This window comes from Eleutherodactylus coqui, chromosome 8 (genome assembly GCF_035609145.1).
Source record: "Eleutherodactylus coqui strain aEleCoq1 chromosome 8, aEleCoq1.hap1, whole genome shotgun sequence".
Lineage (NCBI taxonomy): Eukaryota > Metazoa > Chordata > Amphibia > Anura > Eleutherodactylidae > Eleutherodactylus > Eleutherodactylus coqui.
This window is the reverse complement of record NC_089844.1, coordinates 95,186,347-95,206,940: the sequence shown is the minus strand read 5'-3', so window position 1 is coordinate 95,206,940 and position 20,594 is coordinate 95,186,347. Positions and strand designations below refer to the sequence as shown.

General features: G+C 41.8%; 1 protein-coding gene across 5 annotated transcripts in view; it reads right to left on the bottom strand.

The window, feature by feature from the left end:
* The window catches only part of PARD3B (par-3 family cell polarity regulator beta), a 1,131,600-nt gene that overhangs the window by 676,787 nt on the left and 434,219 nt on the right, over window positions 1–20,594 (bottom strand). The window lies entirely within an intron of this gene.

Genomic DNA, 20,594 nt, shown 5'->3' with positions numbered 1-20,594 from the left:
ATTTTATAGGTATTTGCAAGTTCATAATGTACTTATGTTGGGAGAGGCAGAGCGATCAAAGGGTCTTATATCAAGATTATACCAAAATTTGCTGTCTGTGCTTCATGGTCCAGTACCTTTGGGCGTAAAAGCAAAATGGGAAAAAGATCTTGATTAGAGATGAGCGAACGTACTCAGTTCGGGTGTTTTTGGACTCGAGCACCGCTTTTTCCGAGTAACTGACTACTCGGACGAAAAGATTCGGGGGGCGGCGTGGTGGAGCGGGGGTAGCAGTGGGAAACAGGGGGAAGCTCTCTCTCCCACCCTTCCACTCCCCTCTGCAACCCCCCGTGCCCACCCGGCACCACCCGAATCTTTTCGTCCGAGTAGTCAGTTACTCAGAAAAAGCGGTGCTCGAGTCCAAAAACACCCGAACCGAGTACGTTCGCTCATCTCTAATCTTGATCCATTGGAAGATGGACAATGGCAAGAGATACTGCAAAGAATTCCTCATTTTTCACTCAGTGAAGCTCATAGAATCTCAGACTTATATTTGATCTATCGAGTACACAGAACACCACTCTTCCTATATAACATTGGCCTCAAAGAATCTTCTATTTGCAGTTGTCATAATGCCTTTTCCGCTAACCTCCTACATATGTTGGAGACATGCCCTAGGTTAACAAGTTTGTGGCAGGTAGCAATTGATCTAATAAATTCTATATATAATCATCCCTTTAAATACTTTATGCATGTACACTTGGTTATGTGGAAGATTTGCCCTCTTATGCAAAATTGGCAGTGGTTAGACTATTATACTTAGCATGGAAATTGGTGGTTCAAAAATGGAAACAAGACTCCACTCCAACAGAGAATCTTAAAAACGTCAATTGGCTTGTAGGCAAGGGCAAGCATACATATTGAAAAAGGGGAGCTGTAAAGAAGTTCAAAGAACTTTGGACCACTGTGTTGGCTCGAAACAGAATACTGCCAATATTGTGTTAAATATGATGGCTTATATATTGTGAGACTTTCTTTCCTCTTTGTAAGATGGGAAAGGAGGCTAGGAGGGAGGTATGTTGGGTTCACGGCAGGTTAAGCTGCATTTTAGATTATATGATTGGTGTATATATAATTTCAATACAAATATGTCATTAAAAAAGGGAAGAATCTTTAGATGCAGACCTGAGTTATATCTATTTGATGAGACTACGAAAATAAAAGTTGGGTATGAAGCTGCTATATAGATGTGGCTACAGGGAGAACAAACTGAAAAGTGTGTCCACTTTGTAGGAGTGTATAACAATAGACTGTAAATTTAATACGATGTAAAAGCAAGCTATGTTCGAGTCTACTGCATTTCAACATTTTTATAGGCAGTTTACACATGAGATGCAGAAACTGTCATTTCTTAAAAAAGAATCCGTCGTAGAGAAAAAGGTACATAAAGTAACCTTTTCTCTCAAAACAAGTGTTTTATAGGTTTACTTTTTATGTATTTATTTTTATTATGCACACTTAAGAGATATAATTCATTAAACAACCATGTTGTCTAAATACAGATGCTCCGGTGATCATCTAAGGCCTCATGTCCACGGGGAAAATCAGGCCTGCCGTGGATTCTCCGTGCAGAATCCCGCAGCGGATCCCTCCTTTCCCGCGGACATGAGGCCTAAAAATAAGAATTTACTTACCTGTCTGGATGCTGCGGATCTGCCCTCCGTCGTGGCCGGATCTTCTTTCTTCGGCTCGGCGGATGTGCTCGGAACGCCGGCAGAGTGCCGCTCGCATGCGCCGTGCACTCTTTTTCTTTTTTGAACTCCTGCTCTCCCGCGCCGGAGAGTAGCAATTCAGCTGCGGGTGTGCCGCGGACCCGGACCGCTTCCATAGGCTTCAATAGAAGCCTGCTGGGGGCCGTCCCAGTGGGAGACCTGCACTAAAATGGAGCATGCTGCGGGTGTTTTCCTGCACACACAATCCGCGCCTCAGGGGAAAATGACATCCGCAGGTATTTAATTACCTACGTGTGTCCAATGCATCCCTATGGGGCGCAGATCATGCTTGCGGGTGATCCGCTGCCGATCTGTCCCCGTGGACATGAGGCCTAAAGCTGTTTTTAGACGGAACGATTATTCTTCAAAAAATCGTTCAAACGAGTGAAAGTGACTAATCGTTCTGTCTAAATGCAAACCACCAACCAAACGATGAGCGATAACCATTCACTTTTTGCTCATGGTTCATTTTATGCAGGCATAAAAATCATCAAAGAAAAAACTATAAATATAAATCCCTGAATTACAACCTCTTATGAGAAAGTGTAGCTGTCATTTCAATTTTCTTCTACTGTAGGTGTAAGTAATTTAAAGATTTTTTTTGCGAAGGATATTAGCTGATCCAGGTTGCTTTTAATATAAAATGTCTCCTGATCTGGTGCCCCCACCCAGCTTTGCAGATGAAGACCTGTTGATAGGGAAATTCATCCTCAGCTGTATCGCGGAAAACAGCAACAGACTATGGGGATGATTCTTTTCTCTCCCCCCCTTTTTTTTTTTAGCTTAAAGTAATGTATTTCTTGTTTGTTCTGATCCAATAGCAATAGATAATGTTAACACTTTGACTGCTGGATAGGACTCCATGCCTGTTTTTCAGGGGATGGCTGAGGAGGCATGCATCTAGGAGGTGTATAGAAAGTATTGGGGTGTGACTTATGTTCATTTTGCACCCTGAGTGCAAGGTAAGGCTAAGACTGACTAAATGAAAATACATTAACCCTTTGCAGTTGCAAGCACGTCACATGCTGAGAAAATGCATAGGTGGCAACGGGCCTCTCAACTTTCTGCTGACGGAGGATTGGGTTCGTTGAATTTCAACCATTATCCTGTTGAAACCCCAGAGGATACACTTCTGCCAGAGCTGTCTGGCTGCAGCTTTTTCACAAAACACATGGATGCTCACCTGAAACTAACTATCACGGCTCGTTCACATGAGCATACACATTTTCACGCTGTCTGCATAGAGGCCTAAAATTGCGTGAACGAAGAAAAGCCGCTTTCAATTCCTGAGCTTAATTAGCGTCCATTCACAAGGTGGGTGCAGCGTATATATGCTACAGCCCGGAATTCGCTCGGTAGGCATAAATCCTCAAAATTACTTCTAATACCAAAATAGAGGCACCTGGCATGTTTTAGCAGCGTTGTGCGCTGCCAAATTCCACCCACCTCCCTTTTTCGGCAGCTCCTATAGAAGCCCATGGGGTCGTCTGTGTATATCAGTTAAAACATAGGGCAAGCCCTATCTTTTTTGGCAGTGTATAAATTTTGTCGCCGATTTCAGTCACGTATGTCCTATTTTCTCTCGTGCAAGGTCTTAACGTGGCCAAAAATCGGTTATCTGAACAAATACATTGGAACATATTGCTTCAGATGGCCACAATTTTCGGTCAGCGTTTTATCACGACTAGATAGCCACGTGAAAACTCTCGTGTGAATGAGGCTGCTTTACACAAGAGGTGTTAACTCTTGTATAGCCATGCTAATTGCCAGCCTGATTCTGGATTTGCAAGTTCAGCCCAGCAATTGTAGGGAAAATGTAATTGCCTAATAAGGGCAATTTAATGGTAATGCTGAAAACTTTACTGAGGTTGACCAAACAGAAAAAGAGCGGTATCTTCTAAAAACCTTTGCAGACTAAACAGTAACCCACAGTAATTACAGCAACATTAACAATTAAAAGTACAGAGGCTAAGGTTACAGAGTCTAATCACTTCTAATAAAAATATGTATTCATTGAAGGTAGAAGTACAGAAAAATGTCAAGCTGATTTAAAGGGGAAGAGGAAAAAGGTTGCAAAAGAAAACATCAATATCAAATTTCAATGGAGACGTCTGTGATGAAGAGACTCGTCACAGTGCCCCACTAATTAGGTCATGTAACCTTGATATATTTTCTGCCTAAAATATGAAGTTTCCTGGTCATATGTAATTGTAGTCGCATGCTACAATGAGGGATCCCTTAATAAGCATATCCATGTCGCCGTTCAGAGTCCCTTGGTGTAGTGTGGCACAAGTAATTGGTTCTAAAAAATGCCATAAAAATAAGTTATTATATTAGAACCACCATGATTTATCTTCTGTCAGCTAGGCCTGACCAGTAATTCAGACTCCATCTTGGAGTTAGTCAATCTTCTCAAATGAAAAGCTATATTAACTAGAGTGCCTTATGTTAATAATTCTGGCCAGTAGCGGAGCAGTATGTTCACAACACAAGTAAACAGGTGGTTTGGAGATCCTAGATTTAGTGTTCAGAGTTTGTATTTTGTCAGCTGTAATGCAAAAATGTCCCCTGGTCAGTGGACTGCTTAAAAAGGGATTATGACAGGGGTTAGGCAACCAGCCAGAGTTTTGGCGGGCTATGGGGGAACACAATATCCATCACCTCCAGCTGTGAGATTTATTTGTTTATGTCTTCAGGTTCATAGATATGGCAAAAAGGGGGCAATTTAAACTTGTATTGCTTTTTGTTTTTGACAATTAGTAAAACTTTATTGATCTGATTGTTATTTTTTTTTTTTAAGCCCCCCCATAGGGGACCACAACTAGCGATGCTTTGATCGCTCCTGTAGTATGATGTAATGCAGTAGCATTTCATCATACTATGATCGGGCAGGCGGTCTATCAAGCCACCCCATGGGGATGGCTTGATAGACAGTTTGCTGATACAGCCCTGGGGTCTTTCAGGAGGACCCCAGCTGCCATGACACCCGCACAGCTCCCTGCGATTCTATTGCCAACGGAATTGACAATGGCATTTAAAGGTTTAATAGCCGTGATCGGCAGTGCGTCTGATTGCAGCTACTGCCCGCGAGTGTCAGCTGTAATAAACAGCTGACGCCCGCGCTGCATGAGGAGAGGTCGCCCCACGACCTCTGTTCATACATACCCCGCACCTGCATGACGTAAATGTACGTCATATAGTGGGAAGGGGTTAAACTATTGACTGTTTGTCTTTAAAAAGGTCATCTCACACAGTAGATACGGATAAATGTATCAGCACTGCGGTTGGGACCACCGTGTCTCTCTGATCATAAGAATGGCGCACCCAGAGTCCCTCTAGTGAATGAACGGTCATTGCACATGTGACTACTGCTCCATTCACTTCTATGGGACTTCTTTGTGCTGCTAAATGGAAAGAATAAATGGGAAAAGAAGGGATTACCTTAATCTGTCCACCCCAGTCAAGACCAGATACCCATGCAAAAACGAACATCCATAATACAAAATGCAATATTGCGTTCTACGTTTGTCATGCAAAAAGTAGCCCATCTGCTTCTGAAAGCACAACGGGGTATGGTATGATGCTATAGCTTTCCGTGGGCTCCACATTCAGGATCCATGGGATATGGATCCTGAATATAGCCTTGTGTATGACACCTGATGTGGCTCTGTGCTGCCTCACGGTATATCTGATTTCTAGGAGTTATGGGAGAGAGGGAAGAGAAAAAAAAAAGATTTTAAATAAATACACAACAAAAGCTGTGTTATAGAAACTAAAGTAGAATATTGATCTAACCAGTCTTGTACTGATGCCTATAATATTAACCAGTAATTGCAATATTATAATGTAGCATGTTGATGAAGGAAACAAAATGTTAATAACAAAATGTTTACAATTCTAATTTTTTTCAAATAGAATGATTTTTCTGTAATAATAAATTAGGGAGCACATATATTCCAGAAATGAAAATGAAATTGTGCATTCTAACAACTGCACCGGCTTATTCAATTTTACCCCAGATTTAATCAGCGGAGCAATTACTGCATGACCTGGGAAGATGTATCCTATCCAAAATGTTGCAGCCATTGAAGCAGAAACGAGACATATTTAAATGCTAGATCAAGCATGTCAGACTCAAATGGTGCTGAGGGTCAGACAGACTGGCCAAAACACAAACAAGGTCATACAAGCATTCCGAAAATTAAAATTCTAATCCCAAGCCTGAGCACTTCATTGGTAGTTTACGCCATTTCCCTGCTTGGAGTTAAATATTCAGCACATTTCTACCTTTACTTGAAAGATCTCTGAGAAAATCTAACAACTAAATGCATAAAGCCATTTTACTATATACAGCAAAAAGTGTAAAAGAACAAAGGAGCATCTAAAAATATGTCAATGATATTCTATCAGCATATGTTTACTAAGAAGCTGGACTACTTATTGACTCCTTCTACACCTAAAATGGATCTCGGTAAACTACAGATTGATAGCAGTGCATAACTATAGTGCTGGAAGAGGTTACAGGCACAACCAGGCTCCCCTCCTGCAGAATGTGTATTGTTCTGCGTTATAGAGGAAAAGTAAGTAAATGCCCATTTAGGCAGGAAATAGTGGTTTTTGGCAATAGTTGTACCATGTGCACACAGCCATTGGCAGGGCACTGAGCAAGAAACCACTCAGTACTTGCTCTGTTTCAGCTCACCTAAGTGAAGCAATTAGCGAGCGACTTTTCGTTCAGGGTAAACAGGAGTCTTGCAATCTTTGAACGACTGCCTGTTGAATGTGAATGATGGTGGGCACCCAGAAGAGATCTCTGGTGTTCTCCGCCTCTATTCACTGAACGACTATCGTACCTTTGCAAAAGCACAGGAGTAATAGTCGTTGGGAAGACTGTTGGATGCCTATGTGCCCAACAGTTGTCCTGTGTACAGGTACCTTAATGCAGACATGGCATGGAATCCTGCTACATGGCATTAACACGGTACAAAAATGAACAATTTTTTAATAAATTGTAAATGCATCCTAAACAGAGATGAGCGAGCATACTCGCTAAGGACAAATACTCAAGCGAGTATTGTCCTTTTGGAGTACCTGCCCGCTCGTGAGAAAAGATTAGGGTCCCGGCGGGGGTGAGCGGTGTGTTGCGGGAGTGAGCAGGAGGGAGCAGGGGGAGAGATCTCCCCCGTTTTCTCCCGCAGGCACCCGAATCTTTTCTCACGGGCGGGCAGGTACTCGAAAAGGACAATACTCGCTCGAGTATTTGTCCTTAGCGAGTATGCTCGCTCATCTCTAATCCTAAACAGTATGATGTCATCATTTTGGCCATGTGTCATCAGTAACAGATGCATTAAAGGGGCAGACCCATGAAATAAAGTTATCCCTTAAGTCTGTGAGGTCCTTTCACTGGGGACCCCACTTCAGTGTTCCTTAATGAATGGAGTAGCATTCAAGCATGTGTTGTGACTCCATTCAATGGGAATGTTAGAGATAGCAGAGTTCAAGAACATGGGCATCTCCCAGTAGTCCCACTGAAATTAATGGTGTGGCACTATGTATGCCTGATTACCACTCCATTCAAGGACCTTTGGCACCCCCATTTTCACGATTAGAGGGGTTTCCCATTGATTAATAAGATTCCCATTGATTAGTTATCACCTACTCTGTGGATAGGGGATAACTTTATTTTAGGAGACAAGTTTTTTTAAAGTGGTTTTCCCACATTTTAGATGGTGTCACTCTGTACTTCCTGGTTGCTACTGACCATGAGCTGTGATTGCTGCAGCCAATCACTGTCCACAGCAGTGACCTAGTGTCAGTGATTGGTTGCGGTCATCACATGTCCTGGTCAGCAGCAACCAGGAAGTAGAGAGTGGCTGTGAAGCAATTCTGGATAGTAGGAAAACCCCTTTAAATGAACTTCCAAGGATAACTTTTGCATCTGGACCTACAAGCTTTTAGATATGCCTCTGAGTAAAGTAATGCAGACTTTTAAACAAAGCAAGCCGAAACATTATTCTGAATATTTAGTAAGGATTAGCTAATGAATATTGGGTACTAGGAATGCAGCAATATACTTCATCACGTTCACCAGTAAAGAACGATTACAGGTGATTTATGAGGATAAGTGTTGTTTTTCTGTCCTAAAATCTGTAATTTGACATGCCTGAGAAAGATTCTAACACTATATAGGCAAAGTTGCAAATGCATCCATAAAGCTCTCTGGCATTTAATTGCTTCTTATGTAAAAACAAGTCAGTATCCATTATGTTATCTGGTAATTATTGCTATTCTCCATTATCCCCTTCAACTAATTATGTTGCTATTATTAGCCTTTAAAAACAGCACAATGGTTAAATAACTATCCAAATCCCAATGAAAGCTAATACATCCTTTTTAAAAACAACCCAAATACGGCTAAATTAGAACAGTAAGAGGATTACCTGATAAAGTGCACTTAGGACCTGATCCACCAAGCGGTCTTAATGCGTGCAACATGACTACTGACAATACTCATTATTTGCCCTTCTGTTATGCCACATTAGTCACCTAAGTATATTACTCACTGATAATATCGCTGAAGAGCTCAGACTGGAAGTATCCTGCTCTCCTTAGTGAATCAGACTGGAAAACATGAATATAGATAATACCTCTACTATAAGATCTTCCATTGTAAGATGGGAATATTATACAGGAGATCAGGGGCATAATGCAGCAAAGATGATGGTCCATAGCAGACATAAAAATGAAATCTGGAGATTATTAGGCATCATTATCCCAGAAAAGCAGGCCTGGGGCTCATTCACTCATTGGAGAACAGAGTGTCTGCATGACTTTTGTCCTGGCTCTACCTGTCTTACTTGAAAACTCTACAGTAACTACAGAAAGATGGATCTTTGTGCACGTTTTACACGCTCTATGGGGAAAGGGCAATTGGGTCAACCATAATCCTCATGGGCTCTACAGCAGGTCTATGAGTCGGTATTATTTTGTAAGGGGTGTATGTTTACTCACAAACACATCCCTGAAAATAAAATGGCACTGTTAAAAAAAAAAAAAAAAAAAAAGTTAAGTGTACCATCTCCTTAAAAGAGGGATGATGCGGGGAGTGGTTGGCTCCAGGCTTAAAATCACTGACCGGAAACTGGGAGGTGGTTCGAGCAAATTGTGGTGGTGAGGAGATGATGTGTGGGAAGTGTCTCCTGAAGATAACGATGTATAGAAAAATTAATTTGCTCTACAGGCATGAAGACCGAATAGGGGAAACATGGTTGCCTCTGTACTGTTGCCTGGAGCCAGCCCCCTCTCTCCTAAAATCAGGCATGGCCAGAGTTGTAAGAGTGAGGCGAAGACTGTCGCACAGGAGGTCAAAGTTGATAAACTGTAGTGGGCAGGAGCACGATACTACTAGACCAAGTAACCAGAGTGGCTAATATTCCAGAGAACCGGACGTTCGAATTAACACTATTCAAATTCTGGCACCCAACAACAGAAGAGAACTATTAAACTATGCCGGTAAACAGAAAAAACATGGCATTGTTAAGCCTTGGACTGATCCTAGGCACTTGTTACTTCTGTTTTTTTAGCATTCAGTTGAATACAGATTTTTGGCAGCAGAGCTTTCAAAGCTACCCCCAGTGGCTTCAGGAGTCTGCAACTCCCGGGCCTATTTAAGAACAAAGCTTTTTATTATGGAGCCCGTATGGCTGGAGCCGGGCCATGAGGCACTTCTGGTGTCCCTCCCTACCTACATGGATATAGAGACCATAGCGTCCCTCCAGGAGCTGGGTCTCTCTCTATCAAAGAAGTTCCTGGTCGCCCAATCACCCTACCACTCCTCTCAAATGAATAAGGGGGAACCCTAGTTTGTGCCCGCTGACCATCTACAACTGTATGAAATTTACAGGGCAGACATAAGTGAACACTTCTACGCCTTCAGTTGCAAATTTCCAACATGGTTGGAAAATAATGTGTTTTTGCTTTCAATGGTCCTGCTCAGCTACCGTATAGATTGAGGTTTCCAGTCAAGTAAACAACTGTTCTCTGAAATGTTTGTAGTCATCATGCTATGTTGTAGTCAATTTCCCAGCCAATGGCCCTTCCTCCAATACATAATCGGCATTCAGCAGTGCTGAACATGTAAACAGATTACTGCAGGCTTCACTTTATTTATATATTGTCTTTAAATTGGCCTAGAGAATAAAATGACTTACAAACCATGGAGCAAAATAGCCAGTGATGGATCAATTCCAGACCAAATAAAACATACATATTTCAGACAGATTTTCTCTCTTGGCAGTAATCTCTGAAGGTAAATCATGATAATAGGTGAACACAACTAGTAGAAAAATGTGATCCAGACGTAGAAATGTTTATACAGAGACAGGCTGCTGACCTTGCTAAAAAGCTGCACTACAGCAGCACACGGGATGAATACTGAACTGGGGGCAGTTGGTAAAGCCAAAGATCAACGGATATAGTAAGATAGAGTTTAGCTACAAGCCAAAATTATGTCTGCTGGTACTGAAAAAAGTGGTGGTGGGATAGTGGCAGAATCGATCACTCTATCTCTGTCTTGGTAATTGTCCAAAAATAACAAAATCCGTTAGATGAACGTGTTAAGCTGATGGGATGCATCCAACTGACCCCGTCCCCTCTAAATAAATTAATTATTGGGATGTCAGTCTGAGTTCTACATTTGCATGCAGAGATATTTAGCTAGGATAAGAACAGAATGTTCACAGCCAAAATTAAGACCGGCATGCTGCCGAAATTACAACCCATAGCGAGTCTCGTTGAGGGGTTATTTAGGATTTTGATGTAGAATTCAGCTTTTGTATTTTAAGGGGCATAAGTCAATGAAAATATCTGCATGTATTTACTAGCATGTTTTTAAGGTTAATCTGTGGAAAAAATGCAAAAACGCATGCACAAAGTTCTTCGATGGCACTCCATGTCCTGCCATATGGCGAAATGTGAAAATATCCAAGCAAGAGAAAAGATAAAGAAGAACACATCTGTACGACAGAGAATGTGGCAACTAATGGAATAATATTATAATAGAGACACACGCAGGTACAGTCTTGAAATAGACTTCTAGTGATGCCATAATTAAAGGGGCTGTCTTATTAGAAGGAAAAAAAACCAAAACAATACTACCCACATTTTCAATGTCCCACCGATTCAGTGCCATACCAATAAGTAGAGCAGTCAGTTCTTGTAGTATTGGCATCGCCAAGTGTGGATGCCACTAGCACAGCATGTAGCCAAAGCCACTAACTGGCTGTGGCAGTTTTATGCAGCCATGGCATGTCATGGCTGGCAGCTTGGACACAGATTAGCTGGGCATCTCTGTGGGTAAGGGGGGGATCACTAGAACAGATTTTAATTGTGGAATCAGCAATCACTGTCCGCGGGTCAGATCCACGTAAAAGCAATTGCATTTGTGATCTTCCACAACAATTTGCAATTACTTTCCATAATGTATCGCAGGTCTTCCGCTATGGAAATCCACATGCAGAACCCAACCTTTTTGTGTGAGCACGGCCTTAAACAGGTGAAATAGTAAAATATGACAGATGACATTAAAAAAAAAAACAACTTGTATTTCAGCATATGGGTGGAAAACATGGAATAAAACCCTGCACAGGTAATTTATTTTTACACGTTTCGGACAGGAGCTCTTTGTCGCGGCATGGTCTGAGTTTATGAGTTGAGATTGTTACAGGTATGTGTGGATGTAGAATATAGTTAGGGATACAAGTTTTTTTTTTCTTCTATTTGCCCTTATGCAAACAGTTATTTAAGTCAACATTGTTGTGCATAAGGCTTTTATTAGTTGTTTTTTTTCAAGAGACTTTAAAGATATATTTATAAATTAGCATTTTACTCTACATTATCATGTTTCACAAGCTAATCTTGGTTGTTAATCAAGGAGCGGCACACGAAACATATGTAAATGTCAGTGCGATATGTACCGTATTTTTCTGTGTATAAGACACTGTTTTTTGACAAACATTTTGCTCAAAAATTGCACAGCGTCTTATACACAGAATGTACGTTTCCGTTGAAAATGATACAACGAAAACTTACCTGAATGTCGGCTGCAAGGTACCGCTCACGAGTGTGCGAGAGCCCTTAGGGCTCCATCACACTACCAGAGCGGGGAGGCAGAGCAGCGGCGCAGAGAAGCAGGGCAGCGGTGCAGCTAGGTGAGTATGCCTGCACCCTTACACATACTCACTACACACACATATACATTACACACACAGTACATATACAGCACAACACAGTCTACTCACCAGACGTCCCCTCTCAGCGCTGCCTGGCCAGTCTTCCATTTCCTGCGCTTGGTCCCCATAGCAACCTGTATACAGCAACCTGTCGCGAGACAGTGGGGTTGCTATGAAGAGCTAAAGAGACCTGTCGGGCAGCACGAAGAGGTTGGTCCAGTGAGTATAACAGGGACCTATAGTGGGACTTAAACATAGAACAGTACTATGTACGGTTTTATGTTTACATTTTTTTCTTCTTAATTTTGAGTGGGAAAGCAGGGGGTGGGTCCGATACATGGGGGCGTCTTATACACAGAAGAATACAGTACATTAATTAGCCATAACACTTAAACCATTAAAGGCCCATTTACTTGCAGCAAATTTGTGCGATGATGGTTACGTGTCAATGTGAAGGCATCGCGCACTATTCATTCACTTGTCGTTTATTGCTGAGTTTCAGCCTGCATAAAAATAGTTGTTAGTTTGTTCGCTTTGGTTTAAATTACATTTCTTCAGTCACGTGGAAGAACAAACAACTTGAGGGGAGGGGTGACTGCCATGCTAAACACAATGGCTACTTGTTTACTCATGCGGGCAAAAGACAACAGCTTTTCTTGACACTAATTAAAAACCCACTGGTCAGAGATTCCTCGCATAAACACACGCCCTCCTGAGCAAAAAACATATACAGTGCTTACATAGCCAATGAGGGAAATGGAGAGGATTTAAAATGCTTATCTTTAAGTGTAAATGTTCAGCATTTTATATGCAAAAAAAAGTTGTTAATTTGCTCATTCAAATGACAATAGCTGTGCGTAAATGGGGCTTCATGGTCTCTTTACACCAAACGATTATCGTTTGAACGAGCGAATGATGTCTGGAGATAGCTGGTCCGCTTGGGCAGACTGTTTATACAGGCAGATACATTGTTAGTGTATTCAAACACGAAATCGTTTAGTCGTTCACAATCGCTGTGTAAGTGAATGAGAATGACTGAACAATTGGTATTTAAACCGAATGATAAGGGAACGAGCCAATGATGATTTTATGTCTGCAGAAAATGAACGACAAACAAAAAATGAACGATTATCGTTTGTTGCTCGGTCATCGGCGTGCATTTAGATTGAACGATTATTGTTTCGCCTGAAAGGACTTTAACAGATGCATTAAATTACAGTCTTGAAACAATGGCACTTGTCGAGGGGTGGGATATACTAGGCATCAAGTTAACAATCAGTTCTTGAAGTTGATGTCTTGGAAGCAGGAAAAATAAGCAAACGTAAGGATCTGACCGACTTTAACAAGGTCCAAACTGTGACCGCTAGATGACTGGGTCAGAGAATCTCCAAAACAGCAGGTCTGCTATTTTTGTTACCTTTCTGTTAATGTTTTTAAAACCGATAGGAGGCCAACACTATAAGGCCTCATGTCCACGGCTAAAATGTAATTTAAAATCTGCAGCGCTTCTCCCGCACGCGGATCCGCGCGCATAGGGATGCATTGGACACCCGCAGGTAGTTAAATACCTGTGGATGTCATTTTCCCCTGAGGCGCGGATTGCGTGTGCAGGAAAACACCCGCGGCATGCTCCATTTTTAGTGCGGGTCTCCCACAGGGACGGCTCCTGCAAGCTTCTATTGAAGCCTATGGAAGCCGTCCGGATCCACGGTACACCCACACCTGAATTTCTGCTCTCCGGCGCGGGAGAGCAGAAGTTCAAAAAAAAAAAAAAGGAGTGCCCAGCACATGCGCGGCAGCGGCGTGCCCAGCACATCCGCAGGGCCGAAGAAAGAAGATCCGGCCACGACGGAGGGAAGATCCGCAGCGTCCAGACAGGTTAATTAATCTTCTTTTTAGGCCTCATGTCCGCGGGAAAGGAAGGACCCGCTGCGGGATTGTGCATGAGGAATCCGTGGCGGGCCTGATTTTCCCCGTGGACATTGTATTTTTTACGGGGTAAATGCATTCATAGATGGGGTGCCTTGTCTTTGATAAATGTTGGTTGTATAGTTTGTTTTTTTTTTATTTAAAGTTTGACCATACAACAGGGCAAGAAAAGATATTGGTACTTATGAAATAAAAAAATTGCTACCCAGCAATTTCAGTAGTAGTACTAAATTCATTATATGTGAGGTACTTGATCAACTAAAAACAAAAAAATCCAATGCTTCCTAAATTATATGGATGACCTAAAATTAGCTCTTTCTCTGTGATATTGTATGGATAAATGAAAAAAATTAAAAATACTACACGGTGTAGGGTACCCGTTGGTTGGCAGTTGCAGCACTTTCCAAGTACTGTCAGGAAGAGAATTAAGTACTTTAAGGTTTTCCAGCTGCTGGGAGTCTCAGTATTTCCTTTCCTGTTGGAGGCTTTGAAACAGAGGGCTCTTTGCGATATTTTCTGGACACCTAGTAGCAGATTGTAAATGAAAGCTGTGGCCCCAGCAGAGAGCTCAGCTGGCCTTGAATCATCAGACACTGAGGGAACAGCAGGATGGATCATAACTTCACCAGTTATGCTGGAGGCACTTGGCAAGAATTACGCAGCAATATGTGTCAGGTCCCTCCAGAATGGAAAGGTTTAAAGAGAATGAGCCAGCAGAGTTGAGAGCACATGAATAGCTAAGAAAACCATTCATACTTTTTAATATTCATTGAGAACAGCCATATACATACTTATAAAACAGATTGAATTCTGTACACATTTAGAAGTAGGCTCGAAAGGTGGAATATTAGAGTAGATAGATTGTCACGAACACTTGCCACTTTTAAACATTACTTGCTGATATAGCATGCTGCATAGAAACTGTAGCAAGAATTACAGTGTGCCTGCATGCCTATAGGTGTTGCATAGCCTTAGAGTCTAATTAAAGTCAGCATTGGGGCCCATCAGCGGTCTTCCAAGATGACTATGTCGCTCCTGTCACTTGCTGCACACTGTCCATTGGTAGTCACGCACTGCATGCTGCTCAAGTGAGCAGTTCTGGCCAATCAAAGAAGCCTGTAACGTCTTAAGACTATTGATGCACTCCCAGTGTTTATGGCGCATTGAGTAGTGTAAGAAGAGGTGCGGCCATATTTGAGGACTACAGTGGGCCCCAAGTGCAGGAAATCTGCAGCAGTATGACCATAGAGAAGGGCAGTAGGAAATACAACTCTTCGCAACCTGTTCCTAGACAAAATTTGTCCGGAGACTAGAGGGTTGTTGTCACATACCCATTAGTGAAGAGTCAAGCTAACCTGATTTTGTTGGGGCTGGCCAACTGTCACATGTGTATGGGGCCCTCCTGACTTCTCCATAAAGGCGATATATGATATTTTGCATTGCTGACAGTGGGGGTGGGACGAGGTGTGTACAAAAAAAAGAATAATAATAAAAATAAAAAAAATTATATATATATATACACACACACACACACACACATATACATACACACACACACACACACACACACACACACACACACCTCCTCCTGTGCGCTGCTGGCTACTACTCCGTTTACACCGGCAGCAGCGGTCACATGGATTTTTTATCTATGTGACTGTGGGAGGCCGGCAGGGTTGTCATCAGTGACATCCCCTAAGCTGGCCCTGATACTTCTACATTAGAAGTCCATGTGACAGGCTTACGATGCAGCACCAAGCCTGTTGGTCGGGTGACGTCGCCAGTCAAATGTTGCAGCATCGGACTTTCGAAACAGTGGTCCAGCTCTGTGGTGAGTATATTTCTTTTATATAGTTTTGGGCATAGGGAGTCCAAAACTATATGAAGAAATAACAAGAAAAACCAAAGAAAAATTTCTCTAGCGTCAACTACAAGAAACTACCCTATAAAGGCAATGTACTTTGTCTGAATGGATAGAAAGCAAGGATTCTGTAACAGCTCTGACTGCAGATGGGTGGCATGTTTCAAGGCTTTTTTAGTGGGTCAGGCACTATCTTACAGACTAGCTACCAATAGGTGTAACTACAGAGACGTTTTTTTGGAAGAGAGACAATCTGCATTCTCTACCTCATTGCATGTAACTTCTAGCCATTTGGTACATAGTACTGTGTTCTCAAGTTGCCTGTAGAGTCATAACTGCTGAGCCTTGCTATGCAACTCTACAAGTATGTGTGTACGTAATATAATATATATAATCTTCCGCGATAGCTCACATTTGTACTAATGCAAAAGAGAGAGCCAATAGACATGGTGTACAAATTTGAGTTCCTGCCAATTAGAAATGAGCAAACTTTTAAAAAGTTCAGTTCAACAGTTTTGCTGAACTATTGCAAAAAGTTCTGTTCAGGTTGAACTAGTTTGAACTGAACTGTAAGCTTACCAAAGCCCCGAAAACTGGTTTAACACTGTAAGAGCTCAAAAATTTTTTAAAAAAATGATGTATAATACTTCAAGAGTGTTATAGATAGCTTTTATAGCTCTTAGATAATGCTATACACCAGTGTGCAGGACTATTGCTGAGCGAATGAAACCAGTAGAAAGAACACTGTTTCAGTTAGAATTTTGCTAGAAGGTTGGTTCGGGTTCATGCCAAACTAAACGGTTAGTGAAGTTTGACCCAAAATAGGGTTCTACTGGTTTGTTTTGCTCAACAATACTACCAATTATTGGCTTACATTACACAGGACTATTAGACTAGTTCAAGCACAAGGAGGAAATCAAGTTCAAGAACCAACTTATTTCTGTTCCCAATCAAATGTTGACAGAGGGAAGAGGCGCCAACATCAGCACACCTTCACTGGCATAAGTGTCTTATGAGGAGAAACAAACACATAAATGCCATCAGAGCTGGTACTCTAACAACTCAAAGGCACTGTATGGCATACTAATCAAATCGGTCAACTCAGCAACAACTCTTAGTTCACATATATACCGTAGTACTTTGTGAGGGTTATCTCATTGGCACATGTAATTATGGTTAGCACTGTAAAGGGGACCACACATATTCCATCAATCTTTCCTAACCAGTGGCAGGGACCCTGTGTGACTCTCATGCCTTCTTGCATGTGGCTCCCAAGCAGTAGGCAGGTCCAGATATTATTGTGCCATAGAGCATCAGTGTGGTTGTAACATTACTAGAACTTTATACTATGGTGAAAACCATATCGCTACCAGTGAATCTTCCTGCAAGAGTCATACCTTTTGTTTATAATTCTTGTAGGCTATTCCCACCTGTGTGGCTCGACAAACATTGCAGCCAAAGCTGTCAGTGATTTATTCTCATTCCCTTACAGTTATATTATGCACACTACCAGGTGTGAATTGCGGAATCTGCGATAGTCTCCCGTGCAGATGATCTGTGGCATTCCGCAACCATTCAAACATATGGAGCACCCACATGTCCACTCACACAAGCGCACAGTGCCTGTGATTTTCTGCTCGGAGGAAAAATCGCAGCATGCTCCATTTTCGTGCAGGCTATGCACGAATGACTTCCATTGAAGTCAATGGAAGCCGTCCAACCCATGGCCCTTCCGCAACTGACGTTGCAAAAAGGTCACGGGACCTGCATCATCATCTAGCAATGGCGTGGGAAACAAACATTTAAAAAAAAAATCTGTACTGTGCTTGTCCAACAGAAGAAGACAAAAAATGACAGGTACGTGGGGTCACCTGCCGGGCACAGGCTCCGATTCCAGAGTGGAATCCCACATCCAGAATCCGACCTGTTTGTGTGCAGGCAGCCTAAGTTTGAACTTTACACGTATAGAGAATGACTACTTGTCGAGGTTACAATATAGTCATCCTGAACATTATGACACTAATATTACTGTCTGCATCATATTACTGGTACTAGTTTCACACTTGCAGTCTGATGCTGCCTGTTAAATGGCTTGGAAAAAGTTTAAGACCTAAAGATGCACAAAAGTTTAATATGACTTTTAACGCATTATGTCACCTTGCTGGGCCACAGTTTGTTTGTCCTTTCAATTACTTTCCAAGTGACTTTGTTAAGACAAGAGAACAATAGTTTTCTAATGGCATCAGAAGAGATAACTTTCTGCAACAAGTTATCACAGACATGTTACAGTCCTACAACTGTCAGGTGCTTCAGCTATCCCAGTGCTTTTACACTGGAACGAAAACTGCTGAGTAAATGGAGGCGGAGTGGACTTAAGACTGTCCGGCCCGTCTGTATACAGCCTCCATTCACAATAAACAGGCCGATAGTTGTTTGATTTTTATGCCTGCACAAACGGAAGAGCGAACAAATTATCGTCTGTGTCCAGTCGCTGATGGCATTTACACTGAGTGATTATCGTACAGATTCCCGTGATCCAGTGAGAATCTGGACGATTTGTTCCGTGTAAAAGAGCCCTTAGATTCTGTTTTAGCAAAGCATAAAATTCTAGGCCGATCAGCAGCTAATCAATTATAACTGAGCACCAAAACATGCAAACACATCAGTCTGGATAGTTTATAAATTATTTAATTTCACATTTCTAGTCATTTTGTAAACTCACCAAAACTAAAGCATTAAAATAGTGCCTGCCCCTACCCTCTATAGTGAAGATAAGAAAAATTACTGATCACTGTCTACTTTTTATAGGTAGTTTAATATCATAACAGCCCCCATTGTACAGAAAGAACATAGACCTTAATTAGACTTCACTTTTCCCATCTCCCCTGTATAAATGGGTGCCTTGCAAATTACCAACGCACAAATAACACTTATTATCATTAAGAGTAACTATGGTTGTTAAAATGTTCCATGTGCTCAGTGGAAATGGCTGATAGAAAAAGCTAAGAGACAAAATGATTCTGTATCCTGATAAAACAAAAGTCTTACTTCGCTTCAAATAGAACATTATATTTTTCTGTACAAATTGTACTATGTATCAAAAAATTAAATTGTCCTAAATGGACTCAAAAGTGAGATTTAGGGTTGAAACAGAGAATAACTCAAAGTAGTTTTTTCTTTTCTCTTTTTTTAGGATATATATATATATAATTTATTTTTTAACAGTAAAAGAGAAAAATAAGTACAAAGTGGGATAACTTCTAAAAGTCACAGATTTCACCCCCAAAACAAAATGACAGAACAGCATATTATGGTGTTGCCGTTTTCTTGCAGCCTTTTTATTGGCTCGATAATTATGAGCTAGCCACAATGCCAGCGATAGAGGTCCACTATGGAGCCATCAGTTAAACCACAGACACCCATCAGAACCCAGCCCTTCCTTATGTCCTGCCTAAGGCCTCGTTCACATGAGCGTTGTTTTGCTCGCATCCATTCTGCGGAAAACGCAGCGCTGCACGGATGTGCAGAAAAACGTGTGAACGAAGCTCCGTGCCAATGGCTTTCAATGGGGCCGCTGCTGCTGAATATAAGCCCTTCCCTCGAAAATCATCCCTAGCTTATGTAAAAAAATACATATATTCACCTCTCCACCACTGTCGGGGCTCAGGCGCGTCTAGCCACTTGGTCCCCCTGAACTGCCCTGAAGCTCTTCCAGCAGGCGGAGATTTAAAATCCCTGCCTGCTGAAAGGGCTGTGTCTGATTGGCTGAGCTCTCAGCCAATTACAGGCAGTGCTCAGCCATTCATTGAATGACAGTTGAGCGCTGCCTGTGATTGGTCACAGCGCTCAGCCAATCACAGGCAGCGCTCAGCCATTCATAATGCTGTGGCCCCATTGAAAGCAATGGGAGAACATCGCAATCCTCTGCCACAGCCCTGCGGGAAGTCCCCTCATTACTGAACACTGTGACAGTGCTGTCATAGTGTTCAGTGATGAGGGGACTCCTCGCAAGGAATATTGACAAGCAGTATGGACCAATGTGCACGCATGTCCTATCTTTTGCAGGTACACACGTTTGCACGGCTGTAAAACACGGACATGTGAACACATCATAGGAAACTAATGGTTCTAATAGACGCGTGATTATGTGCGCACGATCATACGCACATAAATATGCTTGTCTGAATGAGCCCTATGGCTGGTCTTTTCCATGTATTTACTATGCAGTGTTCACATCTCCAAGAGAGATGGGAAGATGTATTAGGAGATAATTATATTATGGCTCAGTACCAGTTCTGCCATAATACATGTGGTAACGTTATGATGGTTTCTGTAGCACATTGTGACGCTATGTTTGGAGAGAGGGTTTTTGTTTTGTTTTTTAAAACTGCACATGCCACCTAATGAAAAAGAAATCGTGCCATGCCCCAACGGATGAGAGTTATTCCTAATGGCAATCAGTGGAGACTAAAAAATTGAATTTGTATCTACAGATCCATGGAAAAAACTTATACTCCATGGATACTCTCTATGTATCATCATAGGGAATTCATGCACAAATACACTGAAATCATAAGCCATCAAGTATTGAAGACCATTTGGAAATCTCCCACATAGCTTCACAAGTGCACAGATTGCTACTTATTATTCATATGCTCATGCTGGAGGCCTTACAGACATCAAGGGCAGGTATGCGATTAGAAAAGTAGGCTGTAACCAGTATGTAGTGGCTACTGTACTTTGTCTTGTGTTCTCCAATTGAATTGATGGACTGAACTAAAAAAGAAAGTTTTGCACTTGCAATAATCTTTTTTAACAGGTTTT